The 16555-nt window shown below is 47.4% G+C and overlaps 1 protein-coding gene across 1 annotated transcript in view; it reads right to left on the bottom strand.

The window, feature by feature from the left end:
* Positions 1-9819, bottom strand: part of LOC134350334 (stathmin-4-like) — an 83430-nt gene extending 73611 nt beyond the window's left edge. Inside the window, exon 1 of the mRNA XM_063055393.1 lies at positions 9750-9819. The gene's annotated coding sequence lies outside the window, so the exon portion shown is untranslated. The remainder of the gene's footprint in view (positions 1-9749) is intronic.
* Between the last annotated feature and the right edge of the window lie 6736 nt (positions 9820-16555).

The following is a 16555-nucleotide window of genomic DNA, read 5'->3' as shown; positions in this document are numbered from 1 at the left end:
AATAGTGGCCAAAGGACCTAGGGCAATGGATGAATTGAAGGGAATTTATATTAGGCAGGAAATGGTGTTGGATGGGCTGTTGGGTCTGAAGGCTGATAAGTCCCCGGGACCTGATGGTCTGCATCCCAGGGTACTTAAGGAGGTGGCTTTAGAAATTGTGGATGCATTGGTAATCATTTTCCAATGTTCTATAGATTCAGGATCAGTTCCTGTGGATTGGAGGGTGGCTAATGTTGTCCCTCTCTTCAAGAAGGGAGGAAGAGAGAAAACAGGGAATTATAGACCGGTTAGCCTGATGTCGGTGGTGGGAAAGATGCTGGAGTCAATTATAAAAGATGAAATTACAACACATCTGGATAGTAGTAACAGGATTGTTCTGAGTCAGCATGGATTTACGAAGGGGAAATCGTGCTTGACTAATCTTCTGGAATTTTTTGAGGATGTAACTATGAAAATGGACAAGGGAGAGCCAGTGGATGTAGTGTACCTGGACTTTCAGAAAGCCTTTGATAAAGTCCCACATAGGAGATTAGTGGGCAAAATTAGGGCACATGGTATTGGGGGCAGAATACTGACATAGATTGAAAATTGGCTGGCTGACAGAAAACAAAGAGTAGCGATTAACAGGTCCCTTTCGGAATGGCGGGCGGTGACCAGTGGGGTACCACAGGGTTCAGTGCTGGGACCGCAGCTGTTTACAATATATATTAATGATTTAGATGAGGGAATTAAAAGTAACATTAGCAAAATTGCCAATGACACAAAGTTGGGTGGCAGTGTGAAATGTGAGGAGGATGTTATGAGAATGCAGGGTGACTTGGGCAGGGTGGGTGAGTGGGCAGATGCAACTTAATGTGGATAAATGTGAGATTATCCACTTTGGTGGTAAGAAGAATGGGGAGGCAGATTATTATCTAAATGGAGTCAAGTTAGGAAAAGGGGAAGCACAATGAGATCTAGGTGTTCTTGTACATCAGTCACTGAAAGCAAGCATGCAAGTACAGCAGGCAGTGAAGAAAGCTAATGGCATGCTGGCCTTCATAACAAGGGGAATTGAGTATAAGAGCAAAGAGGTCCTTCTGCAGCTGTACAGGGCCCTGGTGAGACCACACCTGGAGTACTGTGTTCAGTTTTGGTCTCCAAATTTGAGGAAGGACATTCTTGCTATTGAGGGAGTGCAGCATAGGTTCACAAGGTTAATTCCCGGGATGGCGGGACTGTCATATGTCAGAAGATTGGTGCGACTGGGCTTGTATACTCTGGAATTTAGAAGGCTGAGAGGGGATCTTATTGAAACATATAAGATTATTAAGGGATTGGACACACTGGAGGCAGGACGCATGTTCCCGCTGATGGGTGAGTCCAGAACCAGAGGCCACAGTTTAAGAATTAGGGGTAGGCCATTTAGAACGGAGTTGAAGAAAAACTTTTTCACCCAGAGAGTGGTGGATATATGGAATGCTCTGCCCCAGAAGGCTGTGGAGGCCAAGTCTCTGGATGCTTTCAAAAGAGAGATGGATAGAGCTCTTAAAGATAGCGGAATCAAAGGTTATGGGGATAAGGCAGGAACTGGATACTGATAGTGGATGATCAGTATCATCACAGTGAATGGCGGTGCTGGCTCGAAGGGCCGAATGGCCTACTCCTGCACCTATTGTCTATTGTCTATTGACTAGATAGGGTGGACGCGGAGAGGATGTTTCCTATGGTGGGGGTATCCAGAACTAGAGGGCACAGCCTCAAAATTGAGGGGATACCCTTTAGAACAAAGGTAAGGAGGAATTTTTTTAGTCAGAGAGTAGTGAATCTTTGGAATGCTCTGCCACTGACTGCGGTGGAGGGCAAGTCTGTGGGTATATTTAAGGTGGAAGTTGATTGTTTCCTGATTGGTCAAGGCATCAAAGGATATGGTGAAAAGGCAGGTGTATGGGGTTGAGTGGAATCCGTGATCAGCCATGGTGGAAAGGCAGAGCAGACTTGATGGGCTGAATGGCCAAATTTTGCTCCTATGTCTTATGGTCTTATTACTAATTTAATTGATTCAGCACAATATTGTGGGCGGAAGGCCCTCTTCCTGTGTTGTGCTCTTCTCTGTTCTAGGGCACCACCCAATAATTATATAACAGGGGGGTAGACCCTATCCTTGAGCCTGGTGGCCTGGGATTTCAGACTTTCACTGAGTGAGGCCACTCCATCGGGTTCAGTGTAGAAGGTGACCAGTGACAGGGCAACTGGCCTGACCCCCAGGCTCTCTCGGTGGTGGGGAGTGGTCTGATTGACCTGACCCCCAGGCTGTCTCGGTGGTGGGGAGTGGTCCGTGGGGAAAGGTAGGAGGCCGTTATTACAGATCAGGGCATTCTGGAGATCAGCATTCAATACTGGTGCTGTCTCTGAGGAGTCTGTACGTTTTCCCAGTGACTGTGTTGGTTTCCTCCAGGTGCTCCGGTTTCCTCCCACAGTCCAAAGATGTACCGGTTAGATGGTTAATTGGTCTTTGTAAATTGTCCTGTGATTAGTGCTGGGCAGTGCGGCTCGTTGGGCCAGAAGGGCCTGTTCTAAGCTGTATGACTCAGTCAGTAGATACGTAAAGTGTGAGGGTTACAGAGAGACTGCAATGCAGGCAGACAATAGAGTGCAACTTCATAATGTGGTAGATTGTCCACCTTATACCAAGCTAGCATTATAATAGCAGTGGGATAGGAGCTTCCCCTCTTCAGTCCATCTGTCCACATATTATGTAGGGAATTGTTCTTGGTCACACCTAACAAATTCCATCAGGGAATTGTTCCTGGTCACACCTAACAAAGTCCATTAGGGAATTGTTCCTGGTCACACCTACATCCCACTGACTGCAATTACACCTTTTCTACTGTCTATCTTTCCTCGCAGTCTCTCTGCACACTGCATCTACCCTTACACCAACTGGCCCATCCTTCGATTCATCACTCTGGTTGCCATTCCTCTGCCAAACTAATTAACACCCTCCCCAACAGCTCTAGTAAGCCTGTCCACAAGGATATCGGTCTCTTTTGTACAGGTCATACATTCCCTAGAAGATATCCCAAGGATCAGAAATCTGAAACCCTTCCTTCTGCATCAGTTCCTCAGCACACAGACATCTGCTAAGACCACCTTCAGAGAGTCCTGGTCAGGTGCCCCAAGGTCTCTCCGTTCAACACTCCATTGGATAACACCATTCAGCATGTATAATCTTGATGATACGTCCTTAAAATTATCACCTCACACTCCTCAGGATTAATATTCCAGGAATGAAAAGGTTAATGTACGAGGAGCATTTGACAGCTGATTAGAAACCTATCAAATATTGCAAGGCCTAGATAGAGTGGAAGTGGAGAGCATGTTTCCTATGAAGGGGGTGTCTAGGACAGGAGGACACAGCCTCAGAACAGAGATGAGGAGGAATTTCCTTAGCCAGAGGATGGTGAATCTGTAGAGTTCATTGCCACAATGGCTGTGGAGACCAAGTCACTGGGTATATTTAAAGCGGAGCTTAATAGGTTCTTGATTAGTAAGGGTGACAAAGGTTGTGGGGAGAAGGTTGGAGAATGGAGAAGAGAAGGCTGATGAGTTGGCCGAATGGCCTAGTTCTGCATCTATATAGAAGAATGAGGGGAGATTTGATAGAGGTATATAAAATTATGATGGGTATTGATGGAGTGAATGCAAGCAGGCTTTTTCCACTGAGGCAAGGGGAGAAAAAAACCAGAGGACATGGGTTAAGGGTGAGGGGGGAAAAGTTTAAAGGGAACATTGGGGGGGGCTTCTTCACACAGAGAGTGGTGGGAGTATGGAATGAGCTGCCAGACGAGGTGGTAAATGCGGGTTCTTTTTTTAACATTTAAGAATAAATTGGACAGATACATGGATGGGAGGTGTATGGAGGGATATGGTCCGTGTGCAGGTCAGTGGGACTAGGCAGAAAATGGTTCGGCACAGCCAAGAAGGGCCAAAAGGCCTGTTTCTGTGCTGTAGTTTCTATGGTTTCTATGTCTTATGGAAGGAGGTGAATGGAGGGGAGAGGGTGCTCCAGTGAAGTAGAGAGATTGGACAGGTTGGGTTTGTTTTGCTGAGGTGTCCTGATACAGATGTAGACAGCTACGCGGGGCAGATAATGGACCTTTCCCTAAAACCACAGCTGATGAAGATGGTTGGATGGGATCTGAGGAAGTGTAGCAATTCTTCTTTCCCCCTTTAAGCCCATCACCATTACTACGACGTTGACCACTGACAGCAGCTCGCCAGAGAGCACCCCCACCCCCACCCCCGTCCAAGGCTGATCGGCACAGAGGCTTTCAATTTCACCGACGACTTCATACGCCTCCCAGGTGAATATCTTTCCTCTCCCAGGGATGAGGTCTCTGGGGCGTCTGCAACTCTGGGTTTTGATGTTCTTACGTGATGAGGTTGCTAGCCCGGTGGCCAACCCTCCGCCTTTCGCGGCCGGGTTTGTGGCCGTCCATGGCGAAGTTAAACGTGTCAGTTAGTGATCACTGATCAGGGTTTGATTCCTGCCACTGTCTGTGTTGTCCCGTGACCGTGACTGTGACTAACCCCCGGGTTCTCCAGTTCCCTCCCGTACCCGTTGGGGTTAGTACGTTGTGGGCGTGCTATGTCAGTGCTGCAGGCACTGATCTGATTTGATGTGAACAGCACATTTCACTGTCTGTATCGGTGTAACAAGTAAAGTTTGTCTTTATTCCTAGAGGGAGATTGGAATTTGGACACCTTACCTGAGGGGGTGGTGCAGCAGCGTCTGGTTCAACACTTAGTTATAGGTTAGGAATTTATTCCCTGGAGCGTAGGGGAATGAGGGGAGATTCGACAGAGGTATACAAAATTATGAGTGGTATAGATAGGGTGAATGCAAGCTGGCTTTTTCCACTGAGGCTGGGTGGGAACACAAGCAGAGGTCATGGGTTAGGGGTGAAAGATGAAATGTTTAAGGGGAACAATAGGGGGAACTTGTTCACTCAGAGGGTGGTGGGAGTGTGGAACGAGGGGCCAGTGGAGGTGGTGGGCGTGTGATCAATTACAACATTTAAGAGAAGTTTGGATAGGAACATGTATTGAAGAGGCTTGGAGGGCGATGGTCCAGGTCGATGGGATTTGGCAGAATAACAGATCGGCATAGACTCGATGGGTCGAAGGGCCTGTTTCTGTGCTGTTCTGTTCTCTGACTGGAATCACCAAGGCTACGTAACAACTGCTATCGAATGGGACTAGTAGAGATGGGTACGAGTAGAGATGGGTACGAGTGGAGATGGGTACAACTGCTATCGAATGGGACTAGTAGAGATGGTTGCTAAGGATCCGATGGGCCAAAAGGTCTGTTTCTGTGGTGTGCGATTCTATGAATGACAGGGAGATGCTGGACTGTAACACAGGGGCAGGGTCAGTGGGGTAGAGCGCAGGGCAGGGCATCAGTCACAGTATTTGGTAGTGGCTCCCCAGCCTACACGGAGAAAACATCTCTGGAAACAGGTGTCTTCTGCAGCCGAGGACACACACTAGCCAGCAGCAAAGGAAGTATTGAGTTCACGAACCCTCATGGCCGGCTTCAGTCATGGAAAGATCCAGCAAGCTGGATGCGATACCACCCTGAGATTCCTTTCTAGCAGGTCAATAAGGCAATACTGTGAACTACCAGAGGAGAGAGGGGTAAGTTCAAAGGCGATGTGAGTGGCAGCTTTTTCACACAGTGTCTGGGGTGGTGGTAGAGGCAGATACATCGGGATCTTTTATTTTATTAAGTGCAATCGTAAACAATAGCCAGATCAGAAATGCTGATCAAGTCAACAGGTTCCCAAAGGGAACTCTGATAGGCCAATCAGATGGTTCACTGCCGCTCAGAGAACAGGCACAAGGGTCGCTAGCCCCTGTATCCCAGAAACACACCTGCGCGGTGCGGTGGAGGTACGTGCTATGCGTGACCTGATCTGGAAGCATCATGCTGACTCATAACAGATCGTTTTCACGGTGGGCCAGCTTAGTCAAGGATGGGGTGATCAGCACAGATGGACAAATTATACCTCCACTACCCCTAGAGACGTTTAGATAGACCAATGAATGTGAGATAATGGAAGGGTATGGACATTGTGCAGGCAGAAGGGATTAGTTTAGTTGGCCATTTGAGTATGAATTTAATTGGGTCAACACAACATTGTGGGCCGAAGAGCCTGTTCCTGTAGGGTTCTATGTTCCATGTTAAATAAAGAAATAACGAAAGGTTTGCATGGCTAGGAGAAGAAACCAGTAGCTTATCTCACCTCGAACACCCCTGATGGGACAGTTAAGGGACAACAATATTTTGTGTCCAACCCTGCTGTCCCTGTCCTGGGAGAGGGTGACAGGGCAGTGTGGAGGGCAATTCCCTCTGTGTCCAACCCTGCTGTCTCTGTCCTGGGAGAGAGTGGTAGGATAGTGCAGAGGGACAATCACCCTGTGTCCAAACCTACTGTCTCCAGCATGGGAGGGGTTGATCGGACAGTGTGGAAGGAGATTCATTCTCTGTCCAAGCCTAATGTCCCTGTCCTGGGACAGGGTTACAAGACAGTGTGGAGGGAGAATCACTCCGTGTCCAAACCTAATGTCCCTGTCCTGGGAGAGGGTGGCGGGGTAGTGCGGAGGGAGAATCATTGCCTGGGCAGCCTAGCTGTTCGTGTCCTGGGAGGGTGCGTCCATCTTTGAGTCTGACGCCGCCGGTATCTCTCAGCCGAGTGTTAACAATTGGCTTGTCGACAGGAATCAATCCGATCTTTCCATCGGCCGCACCGGGTCGTCGCCTGGGTGAGGCCGAGTACCAGACTGGGGCCGCAGTAGCGCAGCGTGCAGACTGAACTCCGCCGCGCCGTGACAGACAGCGCCCTGTCTCTGCACTCCGCACGGTCACACCTCCTCCCACAACACCAATACAGGATGAGCGGTAAATCAGCGCTCCAAACCGCGTTTCTGGTCACTGATAAATGCTGTGAAATGTGTTATTTTGCGGTAGCAGGACAAAATGAGACCAAAATAGTGAAAAGGTTCTGACTGCGGAGGGGAAGGAGCTGTTTCTGGATCGTTGAGTGTGTGCGTTCAGGCTCCTGTACCCCCTCCCTGATGGTAACCGTGAGAAGAGGGCATGCCCTGGGTGGTGGGGTCCTGAATGACCGATGGGCGTCGCGTTTTGAAGCTGTCCGGGGTGCTGGGGAGCCTATTGTCCCTGCTGGAGCTGAGTGACTTCACAACAGTCTGCAGCTTACTGCGATACAGTACTGTGCAGTGCATTGCCCTCCCCAGACCAGACGGTGATGCACCCAGTTGGAATACTCTCCACATTTCTGTAGAAATTCGCGAGTGTTTTTGGTGACAAACCAAATCTCCTCCAGCTCCTCAGGAAATCTAGGCACCGTGGTGACTTTTTCAGATCCTCAGAGATGTCGACGCCCATGAACTTGAACCTGCTCGTCCTTTCCACTGGACATCCCTGAACATAGGAAGCGGCAGCTGTTTCACAGTGGCGACACTGGCCCCGGGCTGGGCGGGTGGCCGGCACACTCTCACACACAGACACCAGACGACGGTAGAAGCATTTCTGCCCCTCTCCTGCCTGTCCCGGTGTAGAGAGAAATGATGGCCGCCAGTGCGCCTCAGCACCTCCTCCTTGTAAAGACTCCCAATTTCTCAAATGTTCAGAAACCCGACTAATTTCTTTCTCGGACGCTGGACAGAGAGCTGACCCTCATTCTGAGTCTGCGACGGCTCAAATGGAAACCCCTCACGGTACCACCCTGTTGTGCCCCGTCAGTGAGGCTGGGTAGGGCGTGGTGGGAATTTGCACTTCACTGGCGCCAGAATGGGTGGCGACACTTGCTGGGCTGCCCACAGCACCCTTGGGTGAATTGGTCGTTCACGCGTTTCACTGCATGTTTCCATGTTCGTGCGATAAAGAAATGAATCGGAATCTGCAGGGCACAACGACAGGGACAGTTCACACACAGACACACACACACACACACACACACACAGTCACCAGTCACACACACACACACACACACACACACACACACACACAGACCCAGTTCACACACACACACACAGACACACACACACACACACACACACAGACCCAGTTCACACACACACACACACACACACACACACACACACACACACACAGACCCAGTCACCAGTCACACAATACACAGACCCTCAGTTCACACACAGACACACCCAGTCACCAGTCACACACACACAGACCCCCAGTTCACACACAGACACACCCAGTCACCAGTCTCTCTCTCTCTCTCTCTCTTTCTCTCTCTCTCACACACACACACACACACACACACAAACACACACACAGTCACACACACGGACACAGACAGACAGACACATATAGACACATACACACACACACACACACACACACACACACACAACACACGGACACAGACAGACAGACACATATAGACACACACACACACACACACACACACACAGTCACACACACGGACACAGACAGACAGACACATATAGACACACACACACACACACACACACACACACACAATCACACACACGGACACAGACAGACACATATAGACACACACACACACACACACACACACACAATCACACACACGGACACAGACAGACAGACACATATAGACACACACACACACACACACACACACACACGGACACAGACAAACAGACACATAGACATAGACACAGACACACGCCCCTACGAGAATGGTTCATACCACGCCCTGCATCTCGTCTTACTTGACCAGCTCCGCGATTCCATCGAGACATAATTCAGTTCGGAAAATCATATTAGGCAGCGTGTGTTTTTTGCTGAAACAGAGGGACAGCTGCAGCCCCCCCCCACCCTTTCTGAACGGTTCCTGAGCCATGAACACTCCCTCACTGTCTTTTTGTACTATTTTTAAATATTTCTGATTGTAACTGACGGTAATTGTATGTCTTGCACAGAGCTGATGGCACAAAACATCGAATGTCCGTGGTAACAAAGCTGATCCGACGCCGTGCCCAGATTGCCGAGGGTGCGGTGAGACCACAACCCAGCCCCTCAGAACAGCCATTACCGCTCGTTACCCTTCACACCCAATACCCGCACCAGGGCGTTTATCCCCGCAACACTCCAGCAACTGATTATGAGAGGGGGAATAAAGCAGATTTCTTTGTTCAAACCTTGCGACAAAATTCTCAAGATAGTTTAACGCCATTTCCAGTACACGAGTGTAAAGGAGAACAAAATGATTGTTACTCTGCATCCGATGCAAAACAAAAAAAAATAAGATATAGAACACGATAATACAAACACAATAAATATAAACACATAAGATACCTTTTATACATTGATTGATTGTATGTCTAATACTGCATTCATTTTGAAACAAACAGCATGCAAGAGATTTCATCAGATCACAGGCCAAAAACAAGAATACCACTGTGATATTGACGTAAAACGGTGTTGATAATCTCAATCCATTCATACACTCACGACAATATTCTGTTCTTTAAAAAAAACATTCGGGAAATATTTCATCAAAACACCGAACAAAGCAGGGAAAACAACATTATATTGATGTAAATTGGTGTGGGCAATCTGTAGCAGTCACACACATGCATCCGTGGCAAAATCACAGTAATAGCAGAGGCTGTCTGCGCTTCCCGGCAAATTGCCAGCCGGACGGGTCGGTATTTGCCTCGCTCGCACTTACCGCAGGTGTCTACCTCCGGACCCGGACCGGCGGAAACTGATGTGTCTGGTCCAGCCGCCTGCCTCCTGCTCCTCTCATGACATCAATCGCCGCCCCCTGATTGGAGGAAGCTGATGGGAGCTCTGATTGGCCGGTGGGATCGGAGCCTGCGGTGGAAACAATTAACCCTCTGAGACCAGGCTCTTTCCCACAGCCTCAGGGGAAAGGGCAGGGAAAGGCATTTGGTAGGGATGGCCATCTGGGGCCCCTCAGCCAGATCACTACTGCATGGTTTCCCTCTGTAGGAGCTCAATGTCGGGACTTGAGTGCCTGAGTTACAGGGAAAGGTTGAATAGGTGAAGACTTGATTGCCCAGAGCCCGGGAGATTGAGAGGAGATTTTATAGAGGTGTACAAAATTATGAGGGATATAGATAGGGCAAATGCAAGCAGGCTTTTTCCACTGAGGTTGGGTGAAACTAAAACTGGAGTTCATCGGTTAAGGCCATGAGACAGAGGACTCATTGGCCATAAGGCCATTCAGCCCATTGAGTCTGCTCCGCCATTCCATCATCGGCTGATTATAAAGACTCCCCCACTATAGGAAACATCCTCTCCACATCCACTCTATCTATCTAGGCCTTTCAATACTAGGCAGGTTTCAATGATGGCCCCCTCATTCTTCTAAACTCCAGTGAGTATAGCCCAGAGCTATCAAATGCTCCTCAAATGTTAACCCGTTCTTTCCTGAAAATATTTTTTTTTTGTGAACCTCCTCTGGACCCTTTCCAATGTCAGTAAAGATAAGGGGCCCAAAACTGCTCATTATACTCCAGCTGTGGTCCGACCAATGTCTTACAAAGCCTCAGCACCATATCTTTGCTTCCATATTCCAGTCCTCTCAAAATGAATGCTAACATTACATTTGCCTTCTTCACCACAAATTCAACCTGCAAGTTAACTTCTAGGGAATCCTGCATGAGGACTTCCACGTCCCTTTGCACCTCTTACTTTTTTATTTTCTCACCATTTACAACATAGTCTACGTTTTTATTCCTTCTACCAAAGTGCATGATCATTCACTACCCGACTCTGTGTTCCATCTGCCATTACTTTGCCCTTTCTCCCAATCTGTCTATGTCCTTCCGCAGATACGCTGCTTCCTCTACACCACCTCCCCCTCCACCTGCAAACTTGGCCACAAAGCCATTAATTCCATCATCCAAATTATTGACATGTGAAGTGAAAAGAACGAGTCCCAACACAGGTTGCTGCTGAACACCACTGGTCATCAACAGCCAACCAGATCAACTTCCCTTTATTCCCACTTTTTGCCTCCTGCATCCAGCCTAATTCTTTATCCATGCTAGTTCTTTCCTGTAATACCATGGGCTCTTATCATGTTTAGCAGCCTCATGTGTGGCACCTTGTCAAAGACCTTCTGAAAATCCAAGTAGACAACATCAACTGATTCTCCATTGTCTATCCTGCTTGTTATTTCTTCAAAGAATTCCAACAGATTTGTCAGACAAGATTTTTCCTTGAGGAAACCATGATAACTTTGGCCCTTTTTATCATGAGCCTCTAAGTACCTTGAAACCTTATCCTTAACAATTGACTCCAACATCTTCACAACCACTGAGGTCAGATTAACTGGCCTATAGTTTTCTTTATTTCGCTTTTCTCCCTTCTTGAAGAGTGGAGTGACATTTGCAATTTTCCAGTCTTTCGGAACCATTCCAGAATCCAGGGATTCTTGAAAGATCATTACTAATGCTTCCACAATCTCTTCAGCCACCTCTTCCAGAGCCCTGGGGTGTGCACCATCTGGTCCAGGTGACTTATCTATCTTCAGACCTTTCAGTTTCCCAAGACCCTCCTCTCTAGTTGTGAAAACTTCACACACCTCATGCTTCCTGACACCGGGAACTTCCACCATAATGTCTTCCACAGTGAAGACTGATGCTAAATACTTATTCAGTTCATCTGCCGTTTCCTTGTCCCCTATTACCACCTCTCCAGCATCATTTCCCAGTGGTTTGATATCCACTCTTGACTCTCTTTTACACTTGTCTACCTTCAGACCTTTCAGTTTCCAGGCACCTTCTCCCTAGTCGCAGCAACTTCATTCACTTCTTCCCGCGACGCTCTTGTACTTCTGCCATTCTGCTCGTGTCTTCCACAGTGAAGCAAAATGTTTACTAAGTCCTTCCGCTATTTTTGTTCCCCATTACTACCTCTCCATTGTCATTTTCCATCAATCAAATATATGCTGTCATTTCTCTTTTACTCTTTATATCGTAAAAAATCTTCTGGTATCCTCTTCTTTATTATTGGCTAATTTACCTTCATATTTCATCTTTTCTCTCAATTGTTGCTGTATTATATGCTCTCTCTTTAGCTTTTATGCTGTCTTTGACTTTTCTTGTCGGACACAGTTGCTTTATCCTTTCTTTAGAATACTTCCTCATCAATTTTTGCTTTACTCCACCGTAATACTGATACATCTGTCTTTAGCTTCTCTCTCTCAAATTGCAGGGTGAATTCCAGCATATTGTGATCACTGGTGCCTCAGGGCTCTTTTAAGGGTGAAAGGTGAAATATTTACCAGGCACCTGAGAGGGAACTTCTTCACTCAGAGGGTGGTGAAAGTGTGGAACGAGCTGACAGCAGGAGTGGTGGATCTGAGTTCAATTTCAACATTTAAGATAAGTTTGGATAAATACATGGATGAGGGGTATGGAGGGCTATGGTCTGAGTGCAGGTCGATGGGACTAGGCAGAATAATAGTTCGGCACAGACTAGATGGGCTGAAGGGCCTGTTTCTGTGTTGTAGAGCTCTAGATCCTAGTGAGAGACTGGGAAGGACCCATCAGGATCCAGTAAACGGTGATTCAGGGCACGCCAGCTATGGGGGGAGGATGATGTCAATCTATTCTGCTCAGTATGCTGTGAGGCCAGTGAGTGTCCAGATGATTGTGGTCTCCCTCCCCCCTCTATTTGTGACATTTACCGGGCGTGTCACAGACGAAGAGCCTGAAGCATTGTTGAGGATCCCCACCACCCATCCCACAGTCTCTTTGACCCACTACGGTCAGGAAGGAGGGACAGGAGCATCAGGACTGGGACTGTCAGACTGGGTAACAGCTTCTTCCCTCAGGCTGTGAGACTAATGAATACCCTGTCACCACTGAGGTCTCCTCACTAGCACAGTGAGCTGTTTATTGTTTACCTGTGCTGTGCTCTACATGCATTCTGAATGATATTTTATCAGCTTATTTATGGTTTATGTGATATATGTTCTGTGGTCCAGAAGAACACTGTTTCATTTGGTTGTACGTATGTACATACAGTCAGATGAACTTGAACTTCAATCCTTGCTGAGCAGGGTGTCCATCTAAACCAGTCCGATTTGTCTGTATTTGGCCCACCTTCCTCTAACCCTTTCCTGTCAACGCATCTGTCCAAGTGCCTTTCAAATGTAGGAGTGGTCACCTCTCGCACTTCCTCTGGCAGCTCATTCCACATCCTCAGCACCCTCTGAAAAGATGCTCCTTTTTCCCCTAGAAATCTCTCCCCTCACACCTTAAGCCTGTGCCCCCTGGTTTTTGGGTCCCTTTTCCTGACAGTGTCTGTGAGGCTGCCTGGAGTAGAGAGCTGTTGCCCCACACCCTCCTCGTGTGTCCTCACACACACACAGAGTCTCTGAGGGGGTAAAGTTTAAAGGAGTTGTGCAGGGTGGGGATTTTTACACAGGGAGTGGTGGGTGCTTGGGTTGGGGGTGGAGCCAGATAAGACAGGGGTGTTTAACCTGAACAGACAGAGATATGGACCATCACAATCAGAATCAGGTTGAATATCTCTGGCATACGTCATGAAATCTGTTGTTCTACAGCAGCAGCACAATGCGATGCATATCAATAAAAAACTATAAATCACAATAACAAATATATATATAATTAACTTACATAAGTCGTGCAAAAGGAGAATGAAAAAATACATTGAGGTCGTGTTCAGAGGTTCATTGTCCATTCAGAAATCCGATGGCAGGGGGAAGAAGCTGTTCCTGAATCACAGAGTGTGACTTCAGGAGCCTGTACCTCCTCCCTGATAGTAGTGACGCCTGGGTGATGGGGGGCCTTAATGGTGCATGTGTTTTTCAGGCATCACCTTTAGAAGGTGATCATGTGCAGACAGGAGGGGTTAAGTTTGGTCAGTACAGCATGGTGGGCAGAATGGCCTATTCCTGTGCTGTTGTGGGATTTGTTCGCTGCATTCTGATGGACTGTAGCCAAACATTACATCAGCTCTCTCACCATAATAGTTGAGGAGGGGAGGAGGGAGGAAGGGAGAGAGGGTCTGAAGTCTGACATCACTTGGGTGAGTCACAGTGTCCAGACACGTCCCGATCGCTGGGCAGTTAGACCATACGACAGAGTCACAGTGTCCAGACACATCCCGACCGCTGGGCAGTTAGACCATACGACAGAGTCACAGTGTCCAGACACGTCCCGACCGCTGGACAGTTAGACCATATGACAAAGTCACAGTTAGGCAACTGGACCCATTCCTTCTGTCCCGCAATTCCATCATGGCTGATCTACCTCTCAATCGCATCCTGCTGCCTTTTCCCTGTAACCTTTGACTCCCTTACTAATCAAGAACCGATCATCCTCCACTTTAAATATACTCAATGACTTGACCTCCAAATTCATCTGTGGCAATGAATTTCACAGATCCATCACCCTCTGGCTAAAGAAATTCCTCCTTATCTCTGTTCTAAAGAGACATCCTTGTATTCTGGGACTGGGCCCTCTGGTCCTAGACTCCCCCCACTATTAGAAACAGCCTCTGCATGTGGACTCTATCTGGGCCTTCAATATTTGGTAGATTTTAATGATATCCTACTCCAAGATCAATCTAACCCTTCCCTTCCACATTTCCCTCCATTTTCCCTTCATCCGTGAGCCTAATCTGAGTTTCTTAAATTACCCTAATGTATCTGCCTTGACCACGCACCCACCACTTTCTACATAAAAGACCCATGTCTTCTGTGTTGTAGAGAGAGAGACAGCGAGAGAGAGAGGTGACTGCATTTTGCACAGGATTGGAAAAAAATTGCAGAATGTTGTAAACTCAGCCAGCTGCATCGTGGGCACTGGCCTTCCCAGAAACGAGGACATCTTCAGGAAGGCAACATCCATCATTAAGGACCCCCACCACCCAGGACATGCCCTCTTCTCATTGATACCATCAGGGAGGAGATATAGGAACCTAAAGACCCACAGCCAACATTTCAGGAACAGCTTCTTCCCCTCCGCCATCTGATTTCAGGATGGACAATGAACCTATGTACACAATCTTACTATATATTTTTAGCACAAACACGAGGAAATCTGCAGATGCTGGAAATTCAAGCAACACACACTAAATGCTGGTGAACGCAGCAGGCCAGGCAGCATCTATAGGAAGGGGTACAGTCAACGTTTCGGGCCGGGACCCTTCGTCAGGACTAACTGAAAGAAGAGCTAGTAAGAGATTTGAAAGTGGGAGGGGGAGGGGGAGATCCAAAATGATAGGAGAAGACAGGAGGGGGAGGGATGGATCCAAGAGCTGGACAGGTGATTGGCAAAGGGGATATGAGAGGATCATGGGACAGGAGGCCCAGGGAGAAAGAAAGGGGGAGGGGAGCCCAGAGGATGGGCAAGGAGTATAGTGAGAGGGACAGAGGGAGAAAAAAGAGAGTAAAAAATATAATAATCAATCAATCAATAAATAAATAAATCCATAACGGATGGGGTACGAGGGGGAGGTGGGGCATTAGCGGAAGTTAGAGAAGTCGATGTTCATGCCATCAGGTTGGAGGCTACCCAGACGGAATATAAGATATTGTTCCTCCAACCTGAGTGTGGCTTCATCTTTACAGTAGAGGATTTTTTTTTTTTAGCTTTCTTTTTTCTCTAATTAGATGAATTTTAATTATTTTTGGTCACCTTCCTCCAGGAAAGATGTAAATAAGATTGAAAGAGTACAGAGAAAATTTACAAGGGTGTTGCCGGTACTGGAGGACCCGAGTTAGAAGGGAAGATTGAATAGGTTAGAACTTTATTCCCTGGAACAGAAAACATTGAGAGGAGATTTGATAGAGGTACGTATACAAAATTGTGGGGTATAGATAGAGGAAATGCAAACATGCTTTTTCCACTGAGGTTGGGTTGGGCTACACTAGAGGTCATGCGTTAAAAAGGTGAAAATTTTAACAGGAACATGAGGGAAAACTTCTTCACTCAGAGGGTCCTGACGAAGGGTTCCGGCCTGAAACGTCGACCAATCTTTTCCACGGATGCTGCCCGACCTGCTGAGTTCCTCCAGCGTGTTGTGAGTGTTGCTTCACTCAGAGGGTGGTGAGAGTGTGGAACAAGCTGCCAGCACAAGTGGTGCATGTGAGCTTGATTTCAACATTTAAGAGAAGTTTGGATGGTCGGGGTATGGAGGGCTATGGTCCTGATGCAAGTCGATGGGAGTAGGCAGTTTAATTGGTTTGGTATGGACTAGATGGGCTGAAGGAGCTATTTCTGTGCTGTACTTTTCTATGACACTGTGACACTATCTATTTCTTACTGTAATTTATAGTATTTGTATTATTATGTGGTGCTTACAATGCACTGCTGCTGCAAAATAGCAAGTTTACGACATGTGGCAGTTGTATTAAACCTGATTCTGATTCTGATCTTTTGATTAATTCAGGGATGAAATGTTGGCTTTGTGTCGCTTATTTTGATGTTTTGATTTACATGTGACAAACAAGACTAATCTTTCAAAATTCTT

This window comes from Mobula hypostoma, chromosome 8 (assembly GCF_963921235.1).
Source record: "Mobula hypostoma chromosome 8, sMobHyp1.1, whole genome shotgun sequence".
Classification (NCBI taxonomy): Eukaryota; Metazoa; Chordata; class Chondrichthyes; order Myliobatiformes; family Myliobatidae; genus Mobula; species Mobula hypostoma.
Note: the sequence above shows the minus strand (reverse complement) of the source record. Positions and strands in the feature narration are given on the sequence as shown.